Consider the following 13,002-nt stretch of genomic DNA (forward strand, 5'->3'; position numbering starts at 1 on the left):
TACAGAAATCATAGCCTCTAAACATTTTAAAATAAAAAGCTATTTATTTTTATGACTGGAAGGTATCATTGTCATCATGGAGCTAAGAAAAGTAAAATGGATATTTTCAGAAGAAAATGAGTATTCTGGTGGATTGATCACTGAGGATACTGAGAACATTTGTTACAGAAGTTTTACCTCCCAGAATTTTGATTGAGTTGTGGAAAATGAGATTATTTCAGGTTAAATAATTGGCAAACCTCATTTCCAGAGTAATTAATTCTATCTGCAGACAGATAACTAAAGGAAAGAGAAGGCAAATGTCATCATCACCATGAGAATTATTCGTTAAAGATGAATGAGTTTGTCTTCTTGAAGGTAGAAAGGCAGCAGAGGCAACATAAAATAATAATAATGGTCAACAAAAATAAATATAGAATTTTCCATCAGAATCACAAAAGAGAAAATAAATTACACAAGAATCTCTGCAGCTGTACAAGTACCTAAGGGAAAGCCCGCAAAGAAAGCTATATTTGAGCTCTACATAATTTGTCTATTTTTCTCTCCTTTGGCTAAGAGAGCAGGTGGAATGATGCTGGAAAGATTGGCAATGTTGTGGAACTCAGCTTCTCTGAATGAATCCATGGGAAATGAAACCTTAATGATTTAACTTTGATATTAAATTCAAATGTTATCTCCTATTGGATTATGAAAGACTTCTAATTTGATGGAATAAAGCCTTTAATTTTAAAAGATCAGAGATCAATCCACCAATCGCGTTAATATGCAGCATCTACTGATGAACCCATGGCTCTGATCTAACATGAGATTACAAAGTTACACATAGAACACAAGCCAGCAATAATCACCCTTAAACTTCATAATGTTCTGATGTGAATACAAGCAGGTCTCAGATAAGGAAGTAAGATAATTATAGGAAACTTATATAAACTATATCCGGGGGATAATATCCAGATATAACTGCCCACATTAATTATCAGAAAGATGAAAATAATAACCCCCTGAGCCCCATCAAAAATGCTACTCCAATTTTAAGAACATATAATATAGTATTGGAAAAGAAGTCTTATAGGATTTATACAAAATATTTTTTTAATTATATAAAAAAATACTTGCACATCTCAAGGAAGTACAAAAAACATGAAACCATGAAGTCAATGAAACAAACAAAAAGTAAGACAGGTAAACAAACAAAAAATAAGTCTAATTTATACTTTTTTTTGTTTCATTATCTCATGAAACAAAAGAGTGATATAAATTAGAGACTGTGGAAAAAAATAAACAAATGAGCACCAAAACTATATCATTATAGAATAAACAAATAAGTGGCTGGCTATTAGGAAAAAAATAAAATATCTTAAAAACTAAAAACTACAGAAAAGACAATTTCTTTAAAGTAGTCATGGAAAAAATGGTATATATTAGGTATAGAACTCAACATGGAAACACTCAACTTAAGGAAAACTAATGTTCTTGGATTAGAGAAATGAATTAATTATTATGCAGCAAATAATAAAGTATATTAAACAAGAATTGCAGATTCTCATGAATGTAACTATAAAAAAATCTGTAGAAGCAGGAGGCTAACTTAAGAAATCTTATATCTCGAGAAAAAGCAAGTAGATAAAAGGATGTAGATGTATATAGTTATTAGTAAGGTTAATCCAAATATATAAAATGAATAAATACATCACTATAGTAACACTTCCTCTCAAGGTATTTTGAACATGTTTTAAAAATAGTATTTTTAGATAACATAGTCCAAAATGTAGTATAGAACAAATAACACCAATGAAATAAAAAAATTATCCAGTTACTATATATACGTATATACACATACACATGCACAATGCACATATATATGCTTGTATATGGTTATGTATGCAAATATATTTAATACTCAAAATAGACAAAAATATTTTAGATGAAGCCCCTACCTATCTCATATATATATATATATATATGAGATATGATATGATATATATGATACATGGGATAGAGCCAAACTTGAGCTTATATACAACTTCATAGCATTATACTTTCATGCAACTTAAGCTGATACAGAATAAATGTGAAAAATTAAACATCTAATAAAAGAAGATAGAAATAGACCAAGAAAAAATTTAAAGAAAGAAGATTGACAGGCACAAATAGAGTTAAAGGCATACATAGGTGAACCAGGTATAAAAACATAACACTGATGAATAATGCAGAGCCAAATTTTAGATAAAATATTTTACAACATATAAATTACATGAGAAAACAGAATTACACAGTTATAAAGACAAAAAGCTAAAGGGTACAGACACAAAAATAATCAAATAATTTTAGTGTGTTTTTACAGAAGTACAGGAAAATAATTACAAAGCCCTAGAAGAAATGGAAGTTAACAATGAAAACCAAAAAAACTAAATAACCAACAAACTCAAATAACAAAAAATTTGACCCAACAAGAGAGACTAACATGGAACAAAACATTGATTTAATATCCTTCTCAAAGCGCCAGGCTGAGATGATTTCCCAGTAACTTTTCTTTTTCAGTCTTTGAAGAAACAGACAGTGCTGATATTATTTCATGTGTTCTATAACATGGAACTAAGTAGGTCAGCATAACTCTAACCACAAATCCATACACCAAGTACATTTAAAAATAATTTAAAGAAAATTTATGGATGATAGCGTCTTATATGATTTCTTATGTTATCTAATATTGGTTTTCAAATAATAAAATGACTTCTAAAGTATCCCTCAAAGTCATCTATCCTAGCTCTTGACTTTAAGGTACAGCAATAATTCAGAAACTCTGTTTTTCACGAACCCTGCCATTTCTTTCCAACACAAGCTAACTCGAATTTGTATACCATCAAAAGAAAAATGAGTTCCAAATGTATATATACTCCCTTCTTCTAGCAGTTTGCATTTGGAAATGATACACACATATATATCACCTTATATGAATATGTGAACTGATGATTATTGTATCAAATTCAAATGTCATTAAGTCAAATCAACAAATGTATGTTCAATATTCATTCATCCCTATTTGAGTAGTTTACAATCCATAGGAAACTACTTGGAGAATGTTCAAAAACAATGGATCTTCAGAGCGATTATTTTTACAGCTATAAGTAACATAAATCGAGATAAGAAGAATATCAAATTGTAAACACAGGTCAATATCTTCATTAAGAGGAAATGTTGAACTTTCAAAATTTTAAAAAACATGTCTTAATGTAACTATTTGTTCAGGTAGTGTATTACACATGCAGAACTACACTGTGGTAAGAGAAACAAAAATTGTCCATGGGAAATAATTTTAAATTTCTGAAATGCAGTTACATTTTCTCAATAAATGAGTTAAGCAGACACCATTTGTTGATAAGCATCATGTGGGAGAGTGGAGGGTTTGCCACAGTCTGAAAGTAAATCAATCATAGGTTTGAAAATAAAATCCACATGTGCAGACTTGCAGAGCTGCTTGAGCCACCGGCCAACACTCTCTCATCACACTATATTAACTCTGTTCCTGTCCAGGGGAAGATTGTTAATGGTGAGTCTGATTAGACCATGAAACCTGATCTCAAGAGAACAGACAGAGACGCCATCTCATGTGCCATTTAAAATAACTTTAGGACCTGGAGGATATCATTTGGTGTTAAGAAGTAAATAAAGGGCTTGGTTATCCTGAGATATTTCCTAAATCCATTCAACCTGAGTAAGCCATCTAAAGGATTTTTCAAGGGATCGTGATCCACTGTGACCAGCACAGTGCAGTACAATAACTTGGAAATAATTAATCAGTTTTTTCATTGTGCATTTCTGTTTGTTTGTTTTGGAACAAGGGCACCAAATTGTTGGTATACTGGGACTACAACAAGAAATTTACCTTTTTTCTATATTCTTCCATGTATTTATTTTATTCATTCATATTCATTCTTTAATCAGTAAACCAAAAGAGTACTCAATTTGTTCCAAGTTCTCTCATACACTAGAAGAGGCAATTTAGACCAAATAGTATAGTTACAGCAACAGACATGATGTATTACTGCAGGCTTTTCTGCTTGCAAATGATGAAAATTCAGTCTAAACTAGTTTAATCACAATAATGTTCATTAGCAAGAACATCTAAATATCTGGGAGTACAAATGGCTTCAGCCACAGCCAGATCCAGGAACTCAAATAGTTTTAGGACACATTCTCTACCTCTTTACTTCTTGGTTGCTTGTTACCCTAATGATTTCACTCTCAGGCTTGCCACCAACAAATGGTGGCGTATACGACCCTCGATTTTACACAATGCTTAGCAATTAAAATTTCAGAAAAGAGACCTTTTATTTTCAAGCATTCATATCAATTTCAAAATGAAATCTGGTTTTTACCTCTTAGATCATTTTTATGTGAGTTTTATGATTGGCTTTGGTCTGGGTCATGTGTCTATCCTGCAAACAGCGAGGTGAAGTCAGTTCCACCTGAACTACAGAGATGAAAATGGGAAGAAGTAATTTTCCAAAAAGTAGCTAGGAACATAAAATATAATGTCTGTTATGGATATTTAAAGGTATATTTATATAACATAGGTATTATAGAAATACAGATGAGCTTATTCAGAGCACAAAGGAAGTGGTGTCCAGTATTCTAAAGGGGTGGGAAGGGAAAGAAGGCTTAAGACAGTAAGTAAATCCTGGCCTACATTTTAAAATATAAAGTAGATGTTTAATTGTTTGTTTGTTTTCCTTGAGAAGGAGTTTTGCTCTTGTTGCCCAGGCTGGAGTGCAGTTCTTGTCACCCAGGCTGGAGTGCAGTGGCACGATCTTGGCTCAGTGAAACCTCCACCTCCTGGGTTCTAGCAATTCTCCTGCCTCAGCCTCCCGAGTAGCTAGGACTACAGGTACACACCACCATGCCCGGCTGATTTTTGTATTTTCAGTAGAGACGGGGGTTTCACCATGTTGGTCAACTGGTCTCAAATTCCTGATCTCAGATAATCCACCTGCCTTGGCCTCCCAAAGTGCTAGGATTACACCTGTGAGACACTGCCCCCAGCTAATTTTTGGACCAAAGAAGTAAGACATGAGAGCAAGTAAAGAGACCTTTAGTAAAATTATAGACACGTCAAACAGTCTGGGAGGTAAAATTTTTTTATGAACTCATCAAGTGGCAAAGCTTTAACAGGCAGATAAACCATTACCTAACTGTGTCTGAATTATGGTAGTTATCCAATAAAAGTTTGTTGCGTGAATAAAAGTGGAGCAATTTTCAAATCAAATTGGGAAGAAAAATCAAGTGTGAAATTAGGGAGGAGATAGAATAAACATTTTTCCCCCCTTTGGGCATTTCACAGGTACCACTGATGCTTTTTGCAAAATTAAGGTGAGGACTGGACAGAATTTGAAGTTTATGATACTACTTTGATTATTGGACTAGTTGTTAGAAAAAAATGTAGACAATGTAAGCTAAACTCTTAGCTTTATCTTTAATATTTGGCAGGATATTGAGGTATAGTTTTCTACTTGAAAGAAGACAGTCATTTCAGATGACAAATGATACATGCACGCATATGTTCGTTGCAGTACTAGTCACAATAGCAAAGACATGGAATCACCCTAAATGTCCATCAGTGACAGACTACATAAAGCGAATGAACACCTGGGTGGCGAAATCATCTGTACAACAAACTCCCATGACCCAAGTTTACCTATATAACAAACCTGCACATGTACCCCTGAACTTAAAAGTTAAAAAAAAGGATACTGGTGAAATCTAGATATTGTTGAATGATACCAAACATTTATTTCCTTTTCCTACTGATGTTTAGCTCAATCGAATTGTTAATGTTAATAATTGTTAATGTTTGGCTCGATTAGAATCCCTTTCCAGTGTTCTGAAGTCTTCTGACCCTGGTCTCTTATTGTCTTCTTTCTTCTTCTCATGATGTTCTTAACTTTTCCAATTATCTGCCAAGTCTCCTAGTTTGTGGCTTGGTCCTTAGGGGAGCTTGTCATGCAGTAATGAAAACTCCAGGCAATGTTCCTTGCAGACAGGTAGGCCTGCCCTACTTTTCATTGCTGGAAGAAATTTTAAATATTTTTCCAGTTGGAACATCACAACATCTCAATAGAGTTTGCCAGTATCGTCCTCCTCATAACAAACACATTTTACCCTAATTATACCTTCCACCATGAATGAGGAAGGGAAGAAAAATGAGGAAGGGGAGATCCTGACCTTCTGCATTTCAAGATTAAGAAATTTACTTTTTCAGTTGTTGCTGTTGTTTTTGTTTTGAGACGGAGTCTCGTGATCCGCCCGCCTCAGCCTCCCAAAGTGCTGGGATTACAGGCATGAGACACCGCGCCCGGCCAGAAATCTACATTTTTAAAAAACTCTCTATTGTCTGTGGTGAGTTATGAGCATAGTTTCTTCAATATTTATTAGTCATTTTCTCTTTATGATACGTGTGTATTTTCCTAATAAAAATTAACATGTGGCTAGGTGTGATGGCTCATGCTTGTGATCCCAGCACTTTGGGAGGCTGAGGCGGGTGGATCACTTGAGCCCAGAGAGTTTGAGACCAGCCTGGGCAGCATGGTGAAACCCCATCTCTATAAAAAATACAAAAATTAGCCATGCTTGGTGGCATGTGCCTGTAGTTCCAGCTACTTGGGAGGCAGAGGCATGAGGATCGCTTGAACTTGGGAAGTCAAGGCTGCCTTGAGCTGAGATCACACCTTTGTAATCTGGTCTGGGTGACAGACAGAGTGAAACCCTGTCTCAAAACGAAGCAAAACAAAACATGTATTAGTCTCCATTTTTAAAATAACTTACTTAACAGCTCTCTCTTGATATTTAGGCACTTTCAATATTCTATTAAAATTAATCTTTGCTTTTTATTATAACTGAAATATGTTCTTATTGTGCCTATGAGTAGAATGAGGGAATGGATATAAATAAATTAACAAAATTTCTGAAACATTTGGACCAGGCAAACCCACCATTAGACAACCAAGTATCTCAATTCTCTAGGCAGGTGATACATGAAGAAGAGGAACAGTGAAAGGCTATGCAAGTGTTTGGAATTAACAGTGTCCTTTGTACATTGAAGTGTAAAAACCAATGTACAAGGCAATATGCATAGTGATTATGACATTGAAGCTTAAATTAACCCAAAATACGTCTGATTTCCAGTTTTACTGTTTGTTTTTTTTTAGTACTATTGTCTGAAAAATCTGCCTTTCAGGAAGCAGAATAGATCACAGGATGCAGCAAAATTAAGTGAAGGTAACAATGTACGTAACCAAAGAAGGTGTTGGTTAGAAAGAAGTTATTCAGCCATAGATATTTCCAGAAAGAGCTTCACTGGCAGTGCTCATTCACATAGGTCCAGGTGGCAGGAGATAAGAATATGAACTGTTTAGTCAGAGGGCTGGCATATCTCTAAAGTGCAGATGGCATATTTGATTGTCCTAGAGTGATGTTGGCACAATGGATAAGCTTTCAGTCATTCCCCAATTCGAAACTGATGTCAACGGTTTGTTTGAGGTGCTTTTAAAATACAATTCCTAGGCCCCACTCAGAATCTACAGGGTGTCGCTAGATAATCTATTTTTAGTACACTCCTTGGTGATTCAGATTTGTATACTTATTCAGATTATATACGGAATTCTTCCCATGATGATTTTGTGCTTATCACTTTGAGTTATAATTTGCATCCCCATGCCAGTCCACAACAGAAAGAAAATGAGCTGGTCCCATGGGGCAATGTTTTCAGTCTCAAATGCAACTGCATCTTTGTTGTAAATTGATCATTGCCATTATGGCTAATTTAGTGTTTACTTTGAGCTAGATGCATCTATTTCTACAGACCACTTATGGTGTGTTGACCAAATAAAGTTTCTGTACTTCTCAATTATGAACTCCCCAAAAGACCTGTCAAATTGTGATGCCTCTTAGAAGTCACGTAGCTGGCCGAACCCAGTCTCACCTTAGCTGTTTGCATTTCATAATGGCTCCATGTCCTATATGTGTGTGTGTGGGTGTGTATGTGTAGTACATTTATTTATTTATCTATTTATTTATTTAGATGGAGTCTCGCTCTGTCTCCCAGGCTGCAGTGCAATAGCATGATTTCAAATCACTGCAACCTCCACCTCCCGGGTTCAAGTGATTCTCCCGCCTCAGTCTCCGGAGTAGCTGCGACTATAGGCATGCACCACGCCCAGCTAATTTTTGTATTTTTAGTAGAGGTGGGGTTTCACCATGTTGGCCAGGCTGGTCTTGAACTCCTGACCTCAGGTGATCCACCTGCCTCTGCCTCCCTAAGTGCTAGGATTACAGGTGTCAGCCACCACGCCTGGCCTGTGCAGTACTTTCAGTTGGTGTTAGTATTTACTGGATTTTAGAGACACAGGGTAGACCCACTCATTCAGTGACTGATTTCCTTTATAAAATATTGTGAGGAAATTTCAGAAATGCAGGCTCTTGGATGAATATTACAGAATTTGCTGCTACTTTGTGCCTAAAATAGTCTTTGTTAAGTGGCTTGCAGATGGCTAAGTGGAACTTTATTCCAGATGGTTAGCTTCACTGCCTTGGGTCTCGGTGATCTGGTCAGAGCTTCCAGAAATGCATACCCTTACTTATGATAAAAGAGGAATTCTCCATCTCACTCTGTTATTTTTTTCCCAACAAAAGACTCAAGACCATTAAATAATACTTAAAAATAATCCTGCTGTATCAGCAAGCAGTCCACATGTGAGCACAAGACTCTGGGTGGATCACATGATCTGTAGAGACTGGTGGGGTAAGGTCAGCATCTTAAACCACTGTAGGCATGCCTCCTAGCATATCTTCCCTTCTGAATCTCTGAGAAACAGGATTAATCTAAGGACAGTATCACTTGCTTCTCTTTTCATCTGCAAAGTGTCATTGCTCTGGTCTTAGTTAAAACTGGTCTCTTTTCAGCATGGCAAAACTAACTTTAGAAAGTATGAAAATGTAAAGATCATGCCATTGTAAATATATTTTTGTCATAAACCCTTTCTAAGTTCCCTAAACGAACTTCAGTATTTCTGGTATGATGACATATGAAGCTACACTTCCCCCACCCAATGCTCATTTCTGAGGGAGTCAAGTCTCAGTCTTATATTATCTCATTCTGGGTCTAGATGAAGCCGTTTTTAAACAGTCTAAGAAGGCCTCTGTCATGAGCACATAAGGTACCTTCCGGCAGGCTGCCAGTAACCCCAAAGCAGCGTAGCAAAGAGGCATTCAAGCTGGGCCTCTGTAATTTTTCTCTTTACAACTTTCTCTAATGTTCAGTTTAATACGTTTTGGAAAATGTCCCAAACAGAATGACTTTCCCTTGGACCTGTGTTCTCTTCTAAGTGAGACCTGAGTGGAGGTTGTTATAAACCAGCTGATAGGAAGCTGAAATGATGCCTCTGGTCCACTTGGCAATCAAAGGCAGAGAGTAAACCTTATGTCTGTATCACTGTCCTGAGGGTCTGCAGTTTGATGAAGGACAGGAGGACCAAAGAGAAAAATAATTTAACTCTAATGCTTTTCACGTTAATGTGCACCTTGTTGTATTTATAAACTATGATTTCATTAGAAGAAAATACAGAGAGGATTTTTCTGAGCAGTGCCATAGCATCTCTCAGCACTTAGAAGGAAAGGGTCGGGGCGGGGTGCGGGGGTGAGGGTGGCTGTGTACCTGTGTGTTTTCATGCACGCATGCTCGTGCCCTCAACCGCCAGTTTTCAGGGCAGTGCCAAGCCTCATCTGGGTGCTTAACACTGTCTCACTAGGTCATGTATTGTCTTCCCATGAGCTGCCTCCATGCTCCTAACAATCCTATTTCACAGAAAGAAGCAAAGGGAAACTAAGTGATGCTCTACGAATTTGGCTGACATTTGACTATCTCTTCCTTAGTCTGGTGTTTATATACTTTTAATTTTACCTCTGAACATGGCTAAGACTAAGCCTCTGAAATTAATCAATATTTTCGAAAGAGAGTTCTATATGCAAAATTCTGGAACAGAATAAATCAAATCTTTTCCCTTCGAGCTCATTGGTAGCCAGAGAATATAGTAGGATGCTTGTGAACAATTGGTACAATATATTTTATGAGAGAAATCATAACACAAACATGACTTTGTTTCCCTAAAGATGTGAATGAATAGACAAAAATGATATTACCAACTTCCAGAGGAATAAACATGTAACTATATATCTTGTTTATTGAATATAGAACTGTCTGTATAAAGATTATAGATATAAAAAAATTGAGCCGGGTGCAGTGGCTAATGCCTATAATCCCAGCACTTTGGGAGGCCGAGGCGGGCGGATCATGAGGTCGGGAGTTTGAGACCAGCCTGGCCAGCATAGTGAAACCCCGTCTCTACTGAAAATACAAAAATTAGCCAGGCATGGTGGTGTGCACCTGTAATCCCAGCTACTCGGGAGGCTGAGGCAGGAGAATTGCTTGATCCCGGGAGGCGGAGGTTGCAGTGAGCTGAGATCATGCCACTGCACTCTAGTCTGGGTGACAGAGTGAGACTCCAACTCAAAAAAAAAAATAAAATTTTTATTATTTTATAACAATATAAAATATAATAAGGTAAAATGGAAAATACACATATATTAATATTATTGCTTCACTACTAAAATGTTTATTTAAATTTTAATTGAATAAAAATGCAATTTATAATTCATCTGTGCATAAAATGAATATAGTACCCAAATCTATTAAGATATAGTCAGAGAACTGAAAAACATATGTAACATGTAAAATGTAAATTTTTAAAATGACTGCTATTGAACTACTTTATGTTACAAATTTAAAAATGTAAATGTCAATTTTTCCTTAATCTTTCAATTTTACATTTTTATTTTAAAAGGCTTTTTTTGACTTTTATTTTAAGTTCAGATGTACAAGTACAGGTTTGTTACATAAGTAAATGTGTATCATGGGGGTTTGTTGTACAGATTACTTCATCATCCAGGTATTAAGCCTAGTACCTATTAGTTGTTTTTCCTTATCTTCTCCCTCCTCCTACCTTCCACCCTCTGGAAGGCCCCACTGTGTGTTGTTCCCCTCTATGTGTCCATGTGTTCTCATCATTTAGCTCCCACTTATAAGTAAGAACATGTGGTATTTGGGTTTCTGTTTCTGTATTAGTTTGCTAAGGATAATTGTCTCCAGCTCCCTGCAAATGACATGATCTTGTTCTTTTTTATGGCTGCATAGTATTCCATGTTGTATATGTACCACGTTTTCTTTATCCAGTCTAGCATTGATGAACTAAATGTCTATTTTTAATCTTCATTTTTATTTATTTTTTTTAGAGACAGGGTCTTGCTATGGTCTTAAATGTCTAGGCTAAAGCAATCCTTTGCCATGCATCCCAAGTAGCTGGTACTATAGGCATATACCACTGTATCCAGCTCATGATTTTAATAATCAACAAAACACTAAATTTATTTAAAATATGTACAACATGTAAATTTATTTAAAATATGTACAATTTATATAAAATATGTATTTGCGACAGCATTACATCAATCTAGTTGTTTTTTCTTATACCCACAGAAGCAGGCACCTGGGTATTTCCCTATGCATCTGTTTCTCTCATGCTGTCCTAACAATGGGACTAAAATGCTACTTAAATACACAGCAGGTGGCAAAAACAAAAGTTCTGCCTTTAGCAAGTGGACAGTGGATCAGGGACAGTAGTGATTTTACTGCCTTATTGTGCAAGAACATGGCAACATCTGTCCACTCATTTGAAGATATAAACATCTATTTAATCTACTTTTATCCAGCTGTATTTTGGCTTAAAGTCTCTTTTTCTCTTCTCAAAAACATTTTTAGGCCTGGTGTGGTGGCTCATACCTGTAATCCTGGCACTTTGGGAGGTCAAGGCAAGTGGATCATTTGAGGTCAGGAGTTCGAGGTCAGCCTGAACAATATGGTGAAACCCCATCTCTACTGAAAATACACATATTAGCTGGGTGGTAGTGGTGCACACCTGTAATCTCAGCTACTCAGGAGGCTGAGGCAGGAGAACTGCTTAAGCTTGGAAGGCAGAGGTTGCAGTGAGGCAAGACTGCACCACTGCACTCATCTGGGTGACAGAGTGAGACTCTGTCTCCAAAATAAATAAATATATAAATTAACAAACATTTTATAAAATCTTTATAAAATCAGGAGTTTCTGAATTAAATAATATTTAATTCATAAAGTGGTTTAATTTCCCAATTTCATGCCATCTATAATAGATTTTATCCCACCTATTATCCCATATTCTCAAGTCACCTCATATCCCAAAACATTTGTGATTCTCTCATTATTATTATAATTTTTTTTTTTCAGATGGAGTCTTGCTCTGTCACCCAGTCTGGAGTGCAGTGGCACAATCTCGGCCCAGTGCAACCTCTGCCTCGCAGGTTCAAGCGATTCTCCTGCCTCAGCCTCCCAAGTAGCTGGGATTAAAGGTACCCGGCTAATTTTTGTATTTTTTTTAGGAGAGATGGGGTTTCATCATGTTGGCCAGGCTGGTCTCGAACTCCTGACCTCAAGTGATACACTCACCTCGGCCTCCCAAAGTGCTGGGTTTACAGGCATGAGCCACTGTGCCTGACCTGGTTCTCTCATTAAAAAGGAAAAGAAGGTAGAATTTTAAAGCTATCATCTAATAATAATAGTTACCAAATACATTATCGAATTTAAAGATCAGAAGAGCCCAGTAAGATAAATATTATCCCCAGTTTACATTGAGGCAACTGAATTTCAGAGATGGCATACGCTTTAAAAAGAACAAAATCAATCTGATTTGCCCAAGGCCATTGTGGCAGAGTTGGGACAAGAATATATATATCAACATATATATGTATATAAATTGTCTGCGCATGAGCTGTGAATATATATATTTCCTTTTGATTCAATGCTTTCTTCCACACAGAATTATAGAGCAGATTTTTAATATTTAATTTTAAAAATTAAGG

At 36.2% G+C, this 13,002-nt stretch overlaps 1 long non-coding RNA gene across 1 annotated transcript in view; it reads right to left on the reverse strand.

The window, feature by feature from the left end:
- Positions 1-2,361: 2,361 nt before the first annotated feature.
- The window catches only part of LOC129484811 (uncharacterized), a 126,690-nt gene continuing 116,049 nt past the window's right edge, over positions 2,362-13,002 (reverse strand). The window contains exon 6 of the long non-coding RNA XR_010121555.1: positions 2,362-6,065. This is a non-coding gene — a long non-coding RNA (uncharacterized lncRNA). The remainder of the gene's footprint in view (positions 6,066-13,002) is intronic.

This window comes from Symphalangus syndactylus, chromosome 6 (assembly GCF_028878055.3).
Source record: "Symphalangus syndactylus isolate Jambi chromosome 6, NHGRI_mSymSyn1-v2.1_pri, whole genome shotgun sequence".
Classification (NCBI taxonomy): Eukaryota; Metazoa; Chordata; class Mammalia; order Primates; family Hylobatidae; genus Symphalangus; species Symphalangus syndactylus.